This window comes from Equus quagga, chromosome 18, assembly GCF_021613505.1.
Source record: "Equus quagga isolate Etosha38 chromosome 18, UCLA_HA_Equagga_1.0, whole genome shotgun sequence".
NCBI classification, from domain to species: domain Eukaryota; kingdom Metazoa; phylum Chordata; class Mammalia; order Perissodactyla; family Equidae; genus Equus; species Equus quagga.
Genome location: NC_060284.1, coordinates 14,991,010 through 15,004,802, shown reverse-complemented (window position 1 = coordinate 15,004,802; position 13,793 = coordinate 14,991,010). Strand labels below are relative to the sequence as shown.

Here is a 13,793-nt window from a genome sequence, read left to right as displayed (position 1 = left end):
CTATTAAGAGAACTTCCATTCTTAACAGAAACATATACGCTTCGAAATCTACCAAATCACAAAATTTGAGAGCTCTAGAATTCTTACTATTACGCATTGTCCCAAAGTCTTCCCTCTATTGTCTTTATATTTTTCCATAAAGTATAACAATGCCTGTTAGAGCCCTCATCATTCATCACCACTCGTTAATCCAACAAACATTTTTAAGAACCTGCTAAAAGACATTCTTAAGAACTTAGTCAGTGCTACATTAGGAGCTAAGGCTACGAAGATAAGTAAAACAGTTCCCACCTCAGGGAAAACACAGTCTAGAGTCTAAGATCTAGCAGGAGAGACAGTCTATGGCTGACATAGTGGGGGAAATTGGCAAGGAACAGGAAAATAGAGTTCATTTTGGTATAATCAAACAGTGACCACTAAGACAGCCCAAGGGAGCAGCCACTAACTGAGGGTGAGGGAATCAGAGGAGGCTTCCAGGAAGAAGAGGATGAGTCACTGAATCCTGGAGAATGAGCAGGTTCTAGCCAGGGGGAAAAAAAATCTAAATCGGTCACGTATAAAGGCACAGAGGCAGGATGGGTCGGAAAGTAGAGAACTACTGCACGGAGTTCCGTTTAGCTGATGCAGAGAGCTGGGGTGGCGACAGATCATGGGGAGAGATCGCACTATAGAAGGAATATTACGTCTTTACAGCCCAATGAATGCTGAGAAAAATTGACGAGGAAAGGTCCATTCTTACCCTCCTCCCCCATTTCACAGTTAAAGACACAGAAGCCCAGTGAGTTTAAGTGTCCTGCCCAAGGTCATATATTTTACAAGCGGCTAAGATAAAAATCCAATTTAGAAATTCCAATTCAGAGACTAGGCTCATCTACTAATCATGGATGGATTTTATGCTGTGCCATGGAGTCTGAACTTCACCTTGAAGGCCATGGGAGGCCTGGAAGGATTTTAGGCAGAATGGTGTGATCAGTTTCGCCTTTTGAAAGGAGGACCAAAGTCACTTGGGGGAGGAAGTGGGGCTAGACATGAGGTGGAATTACTCTGGACGGTTCTGCGTATTGTACACTGCACAAACTCTGGGGAGGGGAAATAAATGTGGTCTGTGAATGGCGTCCCCAGAGTTGCGCAGTGCACAACCTACATGGCCATACTTAATGTAACCGCAAGTTAGGAGGCTATTACAGTAATCCAGACATAAAAAATGTGAAGGGTTGAACTAAAGAAGGGCAATGGCAGAGAAGAGAAGGGGTCATAATGCAGAGATATTAATGATTTGGAATCAACAGGAAGTGATGGCTGGTTGGATGAAGACGGTGATGCAGAGAGAGGAAAGTGAAAGTGGTTTTATTTTGTGTCAGTCTGCCTAAGTTGGGACTACATTTTAGAATCCCCTTTCCTGTTTGGTTACAGGTTAAATTGGGCCAAAAGAGAAACTTGCAAAAGATTTGGAAAGAGAAGTGAAGCCACAGCCATTACACTCTGAAGGCCGTCATGGTTAGAGGTGAGGAGAGAGAGACTAAGAGATGCCAACAGGTGCCCGTCTGTCCTCACTCTTCTTTCCTACTCTGCACCCGCTTCTGCCTTCAGATCCAGCTGGTCTTCCCATCTGCCTGCCCCGCTGACCAACAGCATCCCATGACCACATGCCTGACTGCAAATTCACAGAGGCAATGGCTAGGCCCAGGTCACAGACTTCCACAGACCTCTACACCAGTGTCAGTGCACAACCTCAGGACCTTCCCAGGTATAGTCTGAAACCAGCCCCATACATGGAGGGCAGGGAGAGACAGAAGGAAGAGGCAGCTCACCCCAGACTGGGAGGTGGCAAGTTTAATAAGAAAGGGAACTGACTTACAAGGCTTGTCTCGGGAGGCAGCAAGATAAGCAGATCTCTGCGCCCACCCACCAAATCTTAGAAGTGTATATAGGGGCTTTAACTGGGTCCAGTCATGCATGCTGACCACATGGTCTCAAAACCACATTACTATCTCAAGGCTGTGTCCTTTGAACAGCTCGCACTGTAGGAATGGTAGGCAGAGCATACAGGCCAAGGACAGGGGAGAGGTGAGGAGCGTCCAGTTGCCCGGGTCCAGCTCAAGAGTCAGCCAGAGGTCATGTCCTCTCCATGACCACCTCCAACAAGCAGCTCCCTTCGCGGTCCCTCTCAGCAGATTTCCCTCAAGCTCTGCCTTGTCCACCACACCAGGTCTTCAGGAGGGCTACTTAGTGACTTCCCTGAAGTGCCAGCTCTCCTCGTGGACCCCTGCTTCCCCACTTCAGTTCCTGATCCTGGCATGCTTTTTTTGTAGATATTGAGCAGATGAGTCTAAAATTCATACAGAACCACAAAGGTCCTCTAATAGGCAAAACAGCTTTGAAAAAGAACAAAGTTGGAGGACTTGCACCATTTGAGTTCAAGACTTGTTAAAAAGGAGTCTGTAACAGTGCTGTAAAGACGGATGCCCAGATTATACAGCGGCACAACATTTGGTTCAATTGTTGCCCAGGACAGCTTGGACAGCAGGCCACATGCCTCCTGGGACCATGGGTTTGGTGGAAGGGGTTAGCAAGGGAATAACTGTGGGCTTGCTTTTACTTTGTGTCTCAGGCAAAGTATTACAAGAAATGAGCTCAGGAAATACCTGGCCGGTTTGCAAGCAGAAATTGAGGATTCAGAAATTGAGGGCCTGACTAGGAAAGCTGTACAAAAGCTATTAAACCCCAAATTTTAAAAGACAATTTTGGAGAAAATTTGAACAGAAAAGCCCATAAAAACCCAGCTCTGCTGCTGCCACTGGGCCAACCACAGTTGGTCATGGTGGGGTTTGAGGGTGACAGTCCTGACTGAAGGGGTTGAGACAGCGTCTCCTGCTGTTCCTGCCACCACTATGAGGCCTCTGTCTACTCGCTGTCATGGGAGGAAACACAGCCCTCACACAAAGAAATTTAGGTCAGAGAAAAAGTATTCAAGGGCCACGCCGGTCCTCCAGGAACTACGAGCAGCGAGGCTGCCTCAGCCTCCCAAAGTGCCCACGAGACAGGATGGACCAGAGAAGGTCCTGGCTTCATCCTGGAGATGTTCGTATCCAGATAAACTCCATGCCTAAAGGATGTGCTGAAAATCTAAGTTCCAGAAATATACAGACTTTCTCTTGTAACTGGGCTTCTAACAACCTTTATGTGTGCAAATAAAAGCGTTGTAAATCAGGCTTTTCTGGGAGAAAGGTGCTCCAAGATTCGGATGCTTGGTTACCGGTATTCTTAGAAGGATCTTCTGTTCTCTTTCATTCTCAGTAACTTTATTACAGCTTAATCCTTTTAAACCCTATTTTGGATCATCCGAGCTTCTGGGAAGTTCTTTGGATTATTGGAATTACAGACTTCATTCTGAAATTCCTTTTCATAGGCTCGAAATGCCTGAGTTTATTGGTGCCTTCTTTCATTGTACCTTTCAAATCCAAGGGTTACTGGTATGTGCTCTTAGAAGAATTGCATCAGTATTACTGAATTTTGTTCTCATCCCAGTTTGGTTTCGTTACCTTATTGGCTATGGGGAGTTTGGTAATACAACTAGTTAGATTCTTAGGATATTACTGGTTTTATTCTACTTCATTTTAATGCTTTTGGATTTCTTTGGATATCTGAGAACTTTCAGACAGATATTTTGTGAATATTTTTTACAGGACCAAGTTACTGAGTGTCTTGTTGTTGTGGATATTTGTTCAATAAGCTGAATTTCAGAAGATTATTCTTCCCACCAGTCACCATATATTTTCCGAAGAGAGCATCACCTTATGGTTTTATAGAGAGAAAACGTGTCCGCTGTGCAGAACTGTGATTTCAGACATACAGAAAAATGGAAAGATGGGGCTACTTCATCACTCTCACAAACATAACTAAAACCTATAAACAACTAAGACCACAAAATGTTGATTTCACTTCGTTACAAGGGCTATCGCTAAAGGCATTAGGATAGATTTCAGTGCTAAAAATTAAGAAAAATGTTTCCAAACCTTTCTGGAATATTAGAATAAAATTTGTGTGTATTTAAATTTTTTTAATTAAATAAATGAAAGAACACCGTTTTTAAAAATATTTAAGTAATGTTCAACCTAATGTGTATGTCAACATTGTTTTATTCTAATTACTCAACAGATGATTGCAGCATAAAATGTGTTTTCTTGTAATGTTACCACAAACAGCAACGGATAACTAACTAGAACTAGAGGTTTTAGAGGGATTTGGGTATTCTTTTCTCACATTGTTTCAGAATAAAGAATATTTTTCATAATATTTTAAGATATATCTTATCCAAAATCTAAAACATTTGCATAAAATTTGTATTTTTAAATGAAAGTTCTGTATGTTTTATTTTACCTGTAACAATACGATTTTCGAAGTGAATGTTAATTTACTGAGGATGATATATTTTAATATTGTATTACTCTTTGTAATATGATCAACAATCAATGAGAATTACTCATTTAAATTTTTTTAAAAACCTCAGTCTTGTTGCAAAGATTTGTGGCCTCCACCCAAACCGATTGGCCTCAAGGTAGCCACCTTAATTGAGAAAGAAGGGCATGGGGGCAAGGAAGCAAATAAATAAATGAGACTTGAGAATGACATCTATGCAAACTTTGGATGCATTTACTGGCAGGTGGAACTGACTAGAAGCTAACAGATCAGAAACCTTCTAAGTTTCTGAGTGAATTGCACTGCCAAATAAACACGATGGAAACCTGAAAAAATCTTTGACTATCTGAGCATTAAAGCAAAACTTACGACCTCACAATTGCACAAGCAGGAAGCACACTGTGAACACTGTATATCCCTCAGGAAGGACACACTCCCAAATGTCCTTTTCAAGTGTGGCCATGAAGAATAATGGAAGATCCTCCCAGAGGATGGACCAAAGGCCGTGGACAAGGGAGTTCCACCGAGAGAGCAGAATCAGAATCTAATCAAGGAACTTCCCAACCACAGGGCGGGAGACCATCAGAACGCCTGCTCAGTAAGGTTTCATACACACCAGCAATCAGTAATTGCTGATGTCTTCCATTCTTCTGTTTTCCAAAAGAGAGTTTTTATTGTAGGTATCCTGTCCCTGATCCACCATTATACACTGAGAGAAAGAAAAGACGAATAGCTTATCTTTTTATTTACAGATCACCACAAGAAGCCCCATCCAGACACCATGGAGAAGATAGCACTTCACCTGAAGATCCCAAACTTTGTGCTTCCGCACTGACGTCATCGGTCTTTGGGTTGCCTCTGATGGAGAAAGAGTATGTTCCATAAAAGAGAGGAAGAAAGGAACAGACAATTTGTGACCAGAATGACAGACTGTGGAGGACATTGGTTAGCAAGTCAACAAGAACTATTTCCTTTTTCTCCTGGGCACACTGTTAGATTATGCTTCCCAGGCTCCCCTGTGGCTAGACACAGCCCTGTGTCTGAGTTCTGACCAATGAAATGTGGGCAGAAGTGACCTCTGTTTCTTCCAGGCCTGGGCCATTTAGCCTCTGACTCACGACCCTCCATGCTCTTTCCCTTCCACCAGGAGAGACTGGAGAAGACTAGGACAACCTTGGGAGTCATGCTGTGAAGATGGGGGAGCCACAGCTTAGAAGAAAAGTGGGCCCCTGAAAACATGTGGGAAAAGGCCACCCTCAAAGAGTGATTGTATTCGACTACGATATGAGCAAAAAATAAACGTACTTTAATCATACGAAGCCCCTGAGATTTGGGAGTTTATCTGTTACAATTTCTAGCTTACCCTAGTGTACCACAGGCAGAGGGAATAGCACAGGCAAAGACAGGAGTATGGAATAGATGACATAACCAGAGAGGGTGAGGACTTATCTCTGGCTGAAACGTAACGTAAGGGGGAGAGCAGCAGAAGACGAGTTAAAAAGGTTCCTTTGGGCAAATTGCTATAAGTTTTGAAAGCTATGCAAAAATTTGAACTTTATGTTATAGAAAATGAGGACCATCAAAAGTTTTTTATTTTTATATCTTCCATTTAAAACTGCTGTAGTAAATGCTGACTATTACCTGCCTTTTCCGAGGCAATTGAGAATCCAAATCATCCACACACTGTTGCTCTCCAAAATTGAGGATATGAAATATAATCACCCAGCTGACAACAGCTGTTGCAGTCCGTTGAAGCTGCAACTCATCTCAAAATGGATCCTGCCAAATTCAGTAAGAAAATCGAGAATCAGTAACCCTCAGAGAAAAAGCCAACTTTTAAAAGCTGCCTCTTTATGAAACTATAGCATGTGTGATTTTCAAGTAATGAATGATATTCATGCAACAAAATGAAACTTGAGATGGGCTTCAGTTAATGCCACATTTCAAGCTCCTTCCATATGGCAGGTATCCTACTGGGTGTCTATGACGGGAATATAAATAAATGACTTATCAGGACTTTGAATGGCTCACAAACTAATACAATCAGTAGGCACATAAACAGATTAACCAGGATGTGTCAGGTCACACGATATTATAAAAATAGGACCCACTAGGGGCGAGCCCCGTGGCGTAGTGGCTGACTTTGTGGGCTTCGCTTTGGCAGCCCAAGATTCACAGGTTCAGATCCTGGGTGTGGACCTATGCACCAATCATCAAGCCATGCTCTGGCAGCGTCCCACATACAAAAAAATTGAGGAAGATTGCCACAGATGTTACCTCAGCGACAATGTTCCTCAAGCAAAAAGAGGAAGATTGGCAGCAGATGTTAGCTCAGGGCCAATCTTCCTCACCAAAAATAATAGGACCCACTAGAATTACAGAGCTTGGAGGGAATCAGTGGTAACTGAACTTCCTTAGCCTGATACTGAAGATCCTTCTTGGTAGGACCCAACCTACCTTTGCAGGCTGAAATTTCACTACTTTCCTTCACACAATTACTTGCTCTCGTACCTTCCTCCATTTTTCCACCTCCGAGCCTTGCCTTCTGTCTCACACTCTCTCCCTGACCCATTACTGACTACTGTTTCAGGTGCCACTAAGATTCCACTAATGACGTCTTCTCTGGTTCCAGTGGGTGCATTCTCTCCCTTCTCTGCAGTGCCATCAGCTCGCTCTGTCTCTCAGGAGGTTAGCACTCTCTGCTTTGTGTCATCATTATTTTCTGACTTCCTGGTCTTCGCTCTGAACTATAAGCCCCCTGATGATCAGAGCATTTCTGTTCCTTTTTTATATTCCCAGTACCAGGTATAGCACCTTGTATGTACATAGTGGATGTTCAATAAGTATTTTCTGAATATTAGAATTTTAAACCCAAAACCTCCTCCCTGAAGACGCTGACTATGCACACACCAGTAGTCACTGCACTCCATGGTCCAGAGCTTAACAGTTGGGTGACAGATGATGTTTTCTCATGGAAGGGGGCGATTTTGCAAGAGGAATCAGTGATAGTCAATAGGGAAAGTAAAAATAATGCTACACCCCTGGTTCCAAATAGTGCCTAGCTGTATTACAGAAACTAAGACTGTCCAATGAGCCAATATCTTGGCTTACTGATTAGAAGAATTGAAATCCAATTTTTCCACGTTTTCTTTACTGCAAAACAGTCTTTTATAGAAGAAACTCTATAAACTGTTAAAATGTCATATCAGCATTTTCTCTTAAACAATCCAGTGAGAAGAAAATGGACAGTTGCCTCCTTTTCTAATATTAATACCATTAGCAAATGGTATTGACATCAGGGCAAGTGGGTGGGTAGGAAATATTGACTATCAATAATGTTCCCACGCTGGTGCAGTAAGAGAGCTGGGAGCTAAAACATGGGGACAAATCAGCATTATTCAGGATGGAATGGTCAAAACCAAAAGTGGGAAAGATCAATGCCTATAAAATATTGAAGTATACTGAATTTGTTGACTAGTCTCTGGAATATAATAAGACAAATATATGCTTAAAGTTTAAGAGGGGAAAAATTTAGGGTATACAGAAATAGACACAAGTATTTTTTAAATGGAGTAAACTTTAGGTTTTTGTTAAGAGACAAGAGTAGACAAGAATGAAAATATAAGTAAATCAATAATAATAATATCTCCATAGTTTATTGATAGTAGAGACATTCTTATGGAAGTGGTCCTCTAGTTGGGTTCTGGGACCCCTCGACCACTGTAATTATTAAAGGAGACCTAAATACATACACACAGCAGGCCTTGTCTGTGGATTGTATAAATGACATGTCTAACACATACGTACCACCATACACAACACAAAAATGGACGCTTTACCAGTGAGTAATGGAACGTCAGACGGGTTGGGGGAGCCAGGCAGACTGATCCGGTAGGGACACGCTCACAAGGGAAGAGCTATCAGAGAGAGGAAGAGGACTCTCTCCTGGTCAGGGGACACGTGATCAATGGGAGGATTCTTGGCAGGAGCACGGGCTTTGAGCAGAAAAGCGAGGAGTACAGGCAGCAAGATAGGGCGAGGCTATGTCGTGAGTGATGGAACCTCTCAGATCTTCAGGAAAACTACCACATTCAGAAAATTCTGGGTATGCTTAAATTTTTTATGGTAAATGGTTAAGGGGCTGAGCTTCTGGATTTGTCCCAGGGCTCATCCCAAACAGCAAAAAAGTGGGAATAAAGGGAAGCATGAGGAACTAAAGAGCAAGAAACATGAGCAGCCCTTCACCTGTTATAGGCCCTGGAAGTGGAGTCCGGGCTTCGCTTCATCAGATCTTGAGGGACTTGGGGATGTTGGGAAGTACCTGAGTTCCTCATATAAATTCACTTAGAAGTCTTCCTGAGGGGCTGGCCCCGTGGCCGAGTGGTTAAGTTCTCGCGCTCTGCTTCGGGGCCCGGAGTTTCCCTGGTTCGGGTCCTGGGCGCAGACATGGCACCGCTGGTTGGGCCATGCTGAGGCGGCATCCCACATGCCGAAACTGGAGGCACCCACAACTAAAAATATGCAATTATGTACTGGGAGGTTTTGGGGGGGGAAAGGAAAAGAAAGTAAAATCTTTACAAAAAAAAAAAAAAAGTCTTCCTGAATCCTTAGAAGCTTTTTGTCCTTGTGTGTTTCCTCAGTTGATAGAATAATGCAAAAAAGAAGTTTTACATTAAAAAATCAACCTTCACACTACACGAGTTCAGAACCACTCTTTTCGGAGCACTGGCCTGTTGTGATGGGTGTCAAGCTTCCCCAGAGAGGGAAGGCTGAGCTGGGTCCACTGCAAAACTGTGACCCGCCACGTAGGCCCGTGTCCTCTCTGAGAGCAACCACAGACCACATTCCGGCCCGTGTGCTGTTGGATAAAAGGAAGACTGGTCACAAGGAAGGCCCAGCAAGGGTGTAAATGGTCAGAGCTTTCATCACAGTTTCTACTTTCCTTTCCTCCCTCGACCTCATTTAATACTCACAACAACCCTCTATGGAAATTAATATTATCTTCCCGATATTAAAGGTGAAGAAATTGAGGCACAGAATTGACCAAGGTCTCAACAGCTAGTAAGTGGCAGAGCTAGAATCCAAAACTGTCTACTTGGCTGTGAAGCCGAAGAGCACGATGATTAATAAATTACTCAGCTACCTATTGAGCATCCACACCGTGCAAAGCACTAAAATAAGCATAAAATTAGCTAATGGCACAGACATTACTGTGTTAGGCAGCATTCCCCAAAGAAACAGAACCAATAGGATGGTACAGAGGGAGAGAAAGAGATTTATTCTAGGAATTGGCTCCTGCAGTTATGGAGACTGACAAGTCAGAATCCTCAGTGTAGATGGCAGGCTGGAGACCCGTGAGTCCAGTTCCAAAGGCCAGCAGGCACAGGTCGAGGAAAGTTGATGGTATAGACAAATTCTAAAGGCAGTCAGTTGGGGAATTTTTCTCTTACTTACGGGAGGATCTGTCTTTTTGTTCTATTTAGGCCTTCAACTGATTGGATGAGGCCCACCCACATTATAGATGGCAGTCTGCCTTACTCTACCCATTAAAATGTTAACCTCATCCAAAAACACCCAGAATAATGTTTGACCAAATATCTGGGCATCTTGTGGCCAAGTCAAGTTGACACATAAAATTAACCATCACAGGGGCTGGCCTGTAACCGAGCAGTTAAGTTCGCGGCTCCACTTCAGCAGCCCAGGGTTTTGCTGGTCAGATTCTGGGTGCGGACATGGCACCACTCATCAGGCCATGCCGAGGCGGCGTCCCACATAGCACAACCAGAAGGATCTACAACTAGAATATAGAACTATGTTCTGGGGGGCTTTGGGGAAAAGAAGAAGGAAAAAAAAAATAAGATTGGCAACAGATGTTAGCTCAGAGCCACTCTTTAAGAAAAAAAATTAACCCTCACAATTACATTTAAAATGAACCCTTCTCTCAATCTTTTCTATCCTTATGGTAACTTTTAATTTATGTACTTTACTAGTCTGAAATTTAATAGAAGTACTTTTTGGTCTCAAATACTTAAGAACCCACAATTCCCTTGAGAGCAATTAGGGATATCATTTACATTTGTATCTCTCATTTTTAAACTTTAAATTAGATTTTAAACGTAGGCTTTCAATTACTAGGTCCTCAGGGAACTCCTAAACTTACTAAGACATAAATTTGAAATTAGTGCTTTCAGAGTTAAGCTCCTTTCTGTAAAACTCTTACCTAAGTAAAGTTTATCATTTTTCACTTTTACCATATAGTTAAAGACAAGAAAAAAAATGTCTGAGTCAGGGAAATGAGTACTGAGGAGGCAGAAAGGACTACCTAAACCAGATGGTGATTTAATCAGCAGAAATTAATTAATTAATCACGTGATTAATCAGGAGAAATACTAACAAAATTATAAACAGCAGTGAATACAATGCCTGGTAAAAAAGAAAGCAAACTTCAGAGCTAGAGAATAACTTCTAGCACCAACCATGAGGACCTACCATCGCATCCTAAGCTAAGGGTTAGTGTTAGAGTCAGGACTAGGTCTCAGTGTTAGGGTTCCCTGAGGGCAGAATCACACCTTCATGTCCCCGACATGTGGTATAATACAGGCCTTACACAACAGTCGTTCAATAAATTATTTGAAGTTAAACAAGAATCAACTAGACTTATTGTGATGATCATTTAGCAATATATACAAATATCAAATCATTATGTTGTGCACCTAATATAATGTTATGTGTCAGTTATATCTTAATAAAAAAAATATTTAAGGGGCCAACCCCATGGCCAAGTGGTTAAGTTCATGGGCTCTGCTTTGGCGACCCAGGGTTTGCTGGTTTGGATCCTGGGCACAGACCTACACACAGCTCATGAAGCCACGTTGTGATGGCATCCCACACAGAAGAAATAGTATGACCTACAACCAGGATATACAGCTATGTACTGGGGCTTTGGGGAGAAGACAAAAAAAAAAGGGGGAAGATTGGCAACAGATGTTAGCTCAGGGCCAATCTTCCTCACCAAAATATATATATATTTAAGAGAAGAGTAGATATTCCTAGAAAAGTAGTTTTGCCGAGGGAATAGAAGGAAAAAGAGAGGCCTGTGACGTCCAGGCCTGTGCTGTGTCTTGGTTACCGGTTTATTCGGGACAGAGGCTGAGACTTCAAAACCTCTGGGTTATCAAAGGAGTAGGCTTTACGTGCAGACAAGTTCCCAAGGCCTAATACCCTTGTTTAGTTCAAGAAATATTTACATCTTCCCTGTGTCAATAGAACGGATCAAAAATTAGATATTTAAGAACTCCCACCACATCCCCCACCCACCTGGCTTTTTTCTTTTTCCTAAAAAGCTAATAACTTTTTCTAGATTAATTAGGGAGAAAGAATGTTCATTTCTAATTCTCCTTTTCTAAGCTTTCTACCACCTTCAAATATTTAGGCTTTGTTTTTGGCTTGAACAACCTTTTTTGAAACACACCCACACACTCACACACACACACACTAGGATTTATGTCGATCTCAGTCCGATTAGAAATACAAGGTCAGCTTCACTTTATGTGCATGCAGCACTATGGGAATTCTGATGCAATCAGAGGTCAGATACTGCTTCAAAGCCACAAGAATTCTCACACAGATATAGACAGAGATAAAGATAGGAGTCCAAACACCATTTCACTTCATATAGTACATTTCCTGGGAAGAAACCCAAAAGTTTCATACTCTATATACATAAGGCACCAATTAAACAAAGCTGTCATGTCAAAGCTTTCAGAACAAGTGCAGAACCTCTGGCCTAGGATACAGGGTCCAGACCTTTACATCTGAGAAAAGTACCTTGAGACCCTTCAGACTCCAAATTTCGTCTGAAAGAATAAGCTTAGTCAATAGTGTGGACACAGAGTCAGCTCGCTAGGAGAGATTTCATTAGAATCGAGGTGTGGTCAGAGAAGAACGACAATCATTAAGCCCAGGCTTAGAAGTCACCCAGGAATTTTTCTAACCGCTATTACTAATGAAATTATAAAATAGAATCTTAGGATTAGAGGAGGTGTTAACATGTCGTCTAGATTCTCGAGGATAACACTGCATCAGCCACATGACTATCCATATTTTAATTCATTTTTTATGCTTATTGAAATGCATTTGGAGACAACTGATTTAAAAAGCCTGAACTTAGCATTTTTTAAGTTACTGGCAATTTGACTTCCAGCTTGAATAAAAAAAACAAAAGCAACTTACCAAAAACCAGTCAAGTACAGTATGGAACATTTAGGAAGACAGTTATGTGGAAAATTCTAATGTGTTTTTTAAATGTTGCGGCACATGTTTTGAGACTGGTTTTAGACAACAGAGGGAAAAAGATTAGCAGTCAGAAGGAAGAAGTCTCAAAAAGATCACATGTACACCACTTCTTTACCAAATGTGAAAACCACAACATGTAGCCCTGCTGGTTCTAGTGCCCACGATGGGACGTCTGTCCCACTGACATAGGTCGGCTGCTTGAGATCTCGAGCTCTCCTAAGCCAACAGAGGCAAGAATTCTACTACAACATTTCTCTATTTATTTACATCACCTACATTTCAAAAGATGACTTACTTTTTCCCTGGAGTCTAAGACTTTGCCTGAACGAGGAGATGGTTATTGCTTAACTCTCCCCAAACTTATTTCCACTAGTCAGTCACTTGGTTCAATTATCTAAGCCCTTTCCTCTAACACTGAACAGAAATGGCCCTGATGAGATTTTCTGGACAGTAATGTGCTGTTTGCCTGGGAGAGCTGCCTTTAAAAATTGTGTCCTCCGTTAGCTCTGAAAATTTATCACTTATGTCTCGGAGATAAAGCAAAGCATGGAACAAAACACAAATATCGTCCACATAACCTTAATTTTCTACAACAGTCCAAATTTCATGGATTAAAATATAGCATTGTGTCAAATAATAGAGTTTTGGTTAAATAAATTGTAATATACCATACAATGGGCAACTGTATAGCCATTTAAAAGATGTGTGGAAGAACATGAAATGGAAAATAGAAAATGCATTTAGGTTAGAAGCCAGGGTGTAGAACACTCTTATAGTACAATCCTGATTTTGTACAGACAGGGAGAGGACTGAAAAATAGACACCAAAATGATAATTTTAGTTATATTTCGGTGGTAAAACTATGTGTAATTTTTATTTTTTCTTTGAATTTTTCCATATTTGCTAAGTTTTCTATAGAAAGTGTTATTTATTAAATAGATTAAAAATAATTGCAGAGAGAAAATACAGTCACTGTCATCCATTCAGCAAAAGATATCTGAAAAAGTCAAAGCTGCAATGTTTCCTCTGAGCTTCAGTATAAGCATCTTTTGCATGGTCTTTAAATTCATTCTTGCCCC

The 13,793-nt window shown here is 41.6% G+C and overlaps 1 pseudogene; it reads left to right on the top strand.

Annotated features, from left to right (window-relative positions):
• The first annotated feature begins 1,494 nt into the window (after positions 1-1,494).
• On the top strand, positions 1,495-3,899 carry LOC124230083 (E3 ubiquitin-protein ligase RNFT1-like; annotated as a pseudogene).
• The last annotated feature ends 9,894 nt before the right edge of the window (positions 3,900-13,793 follow it).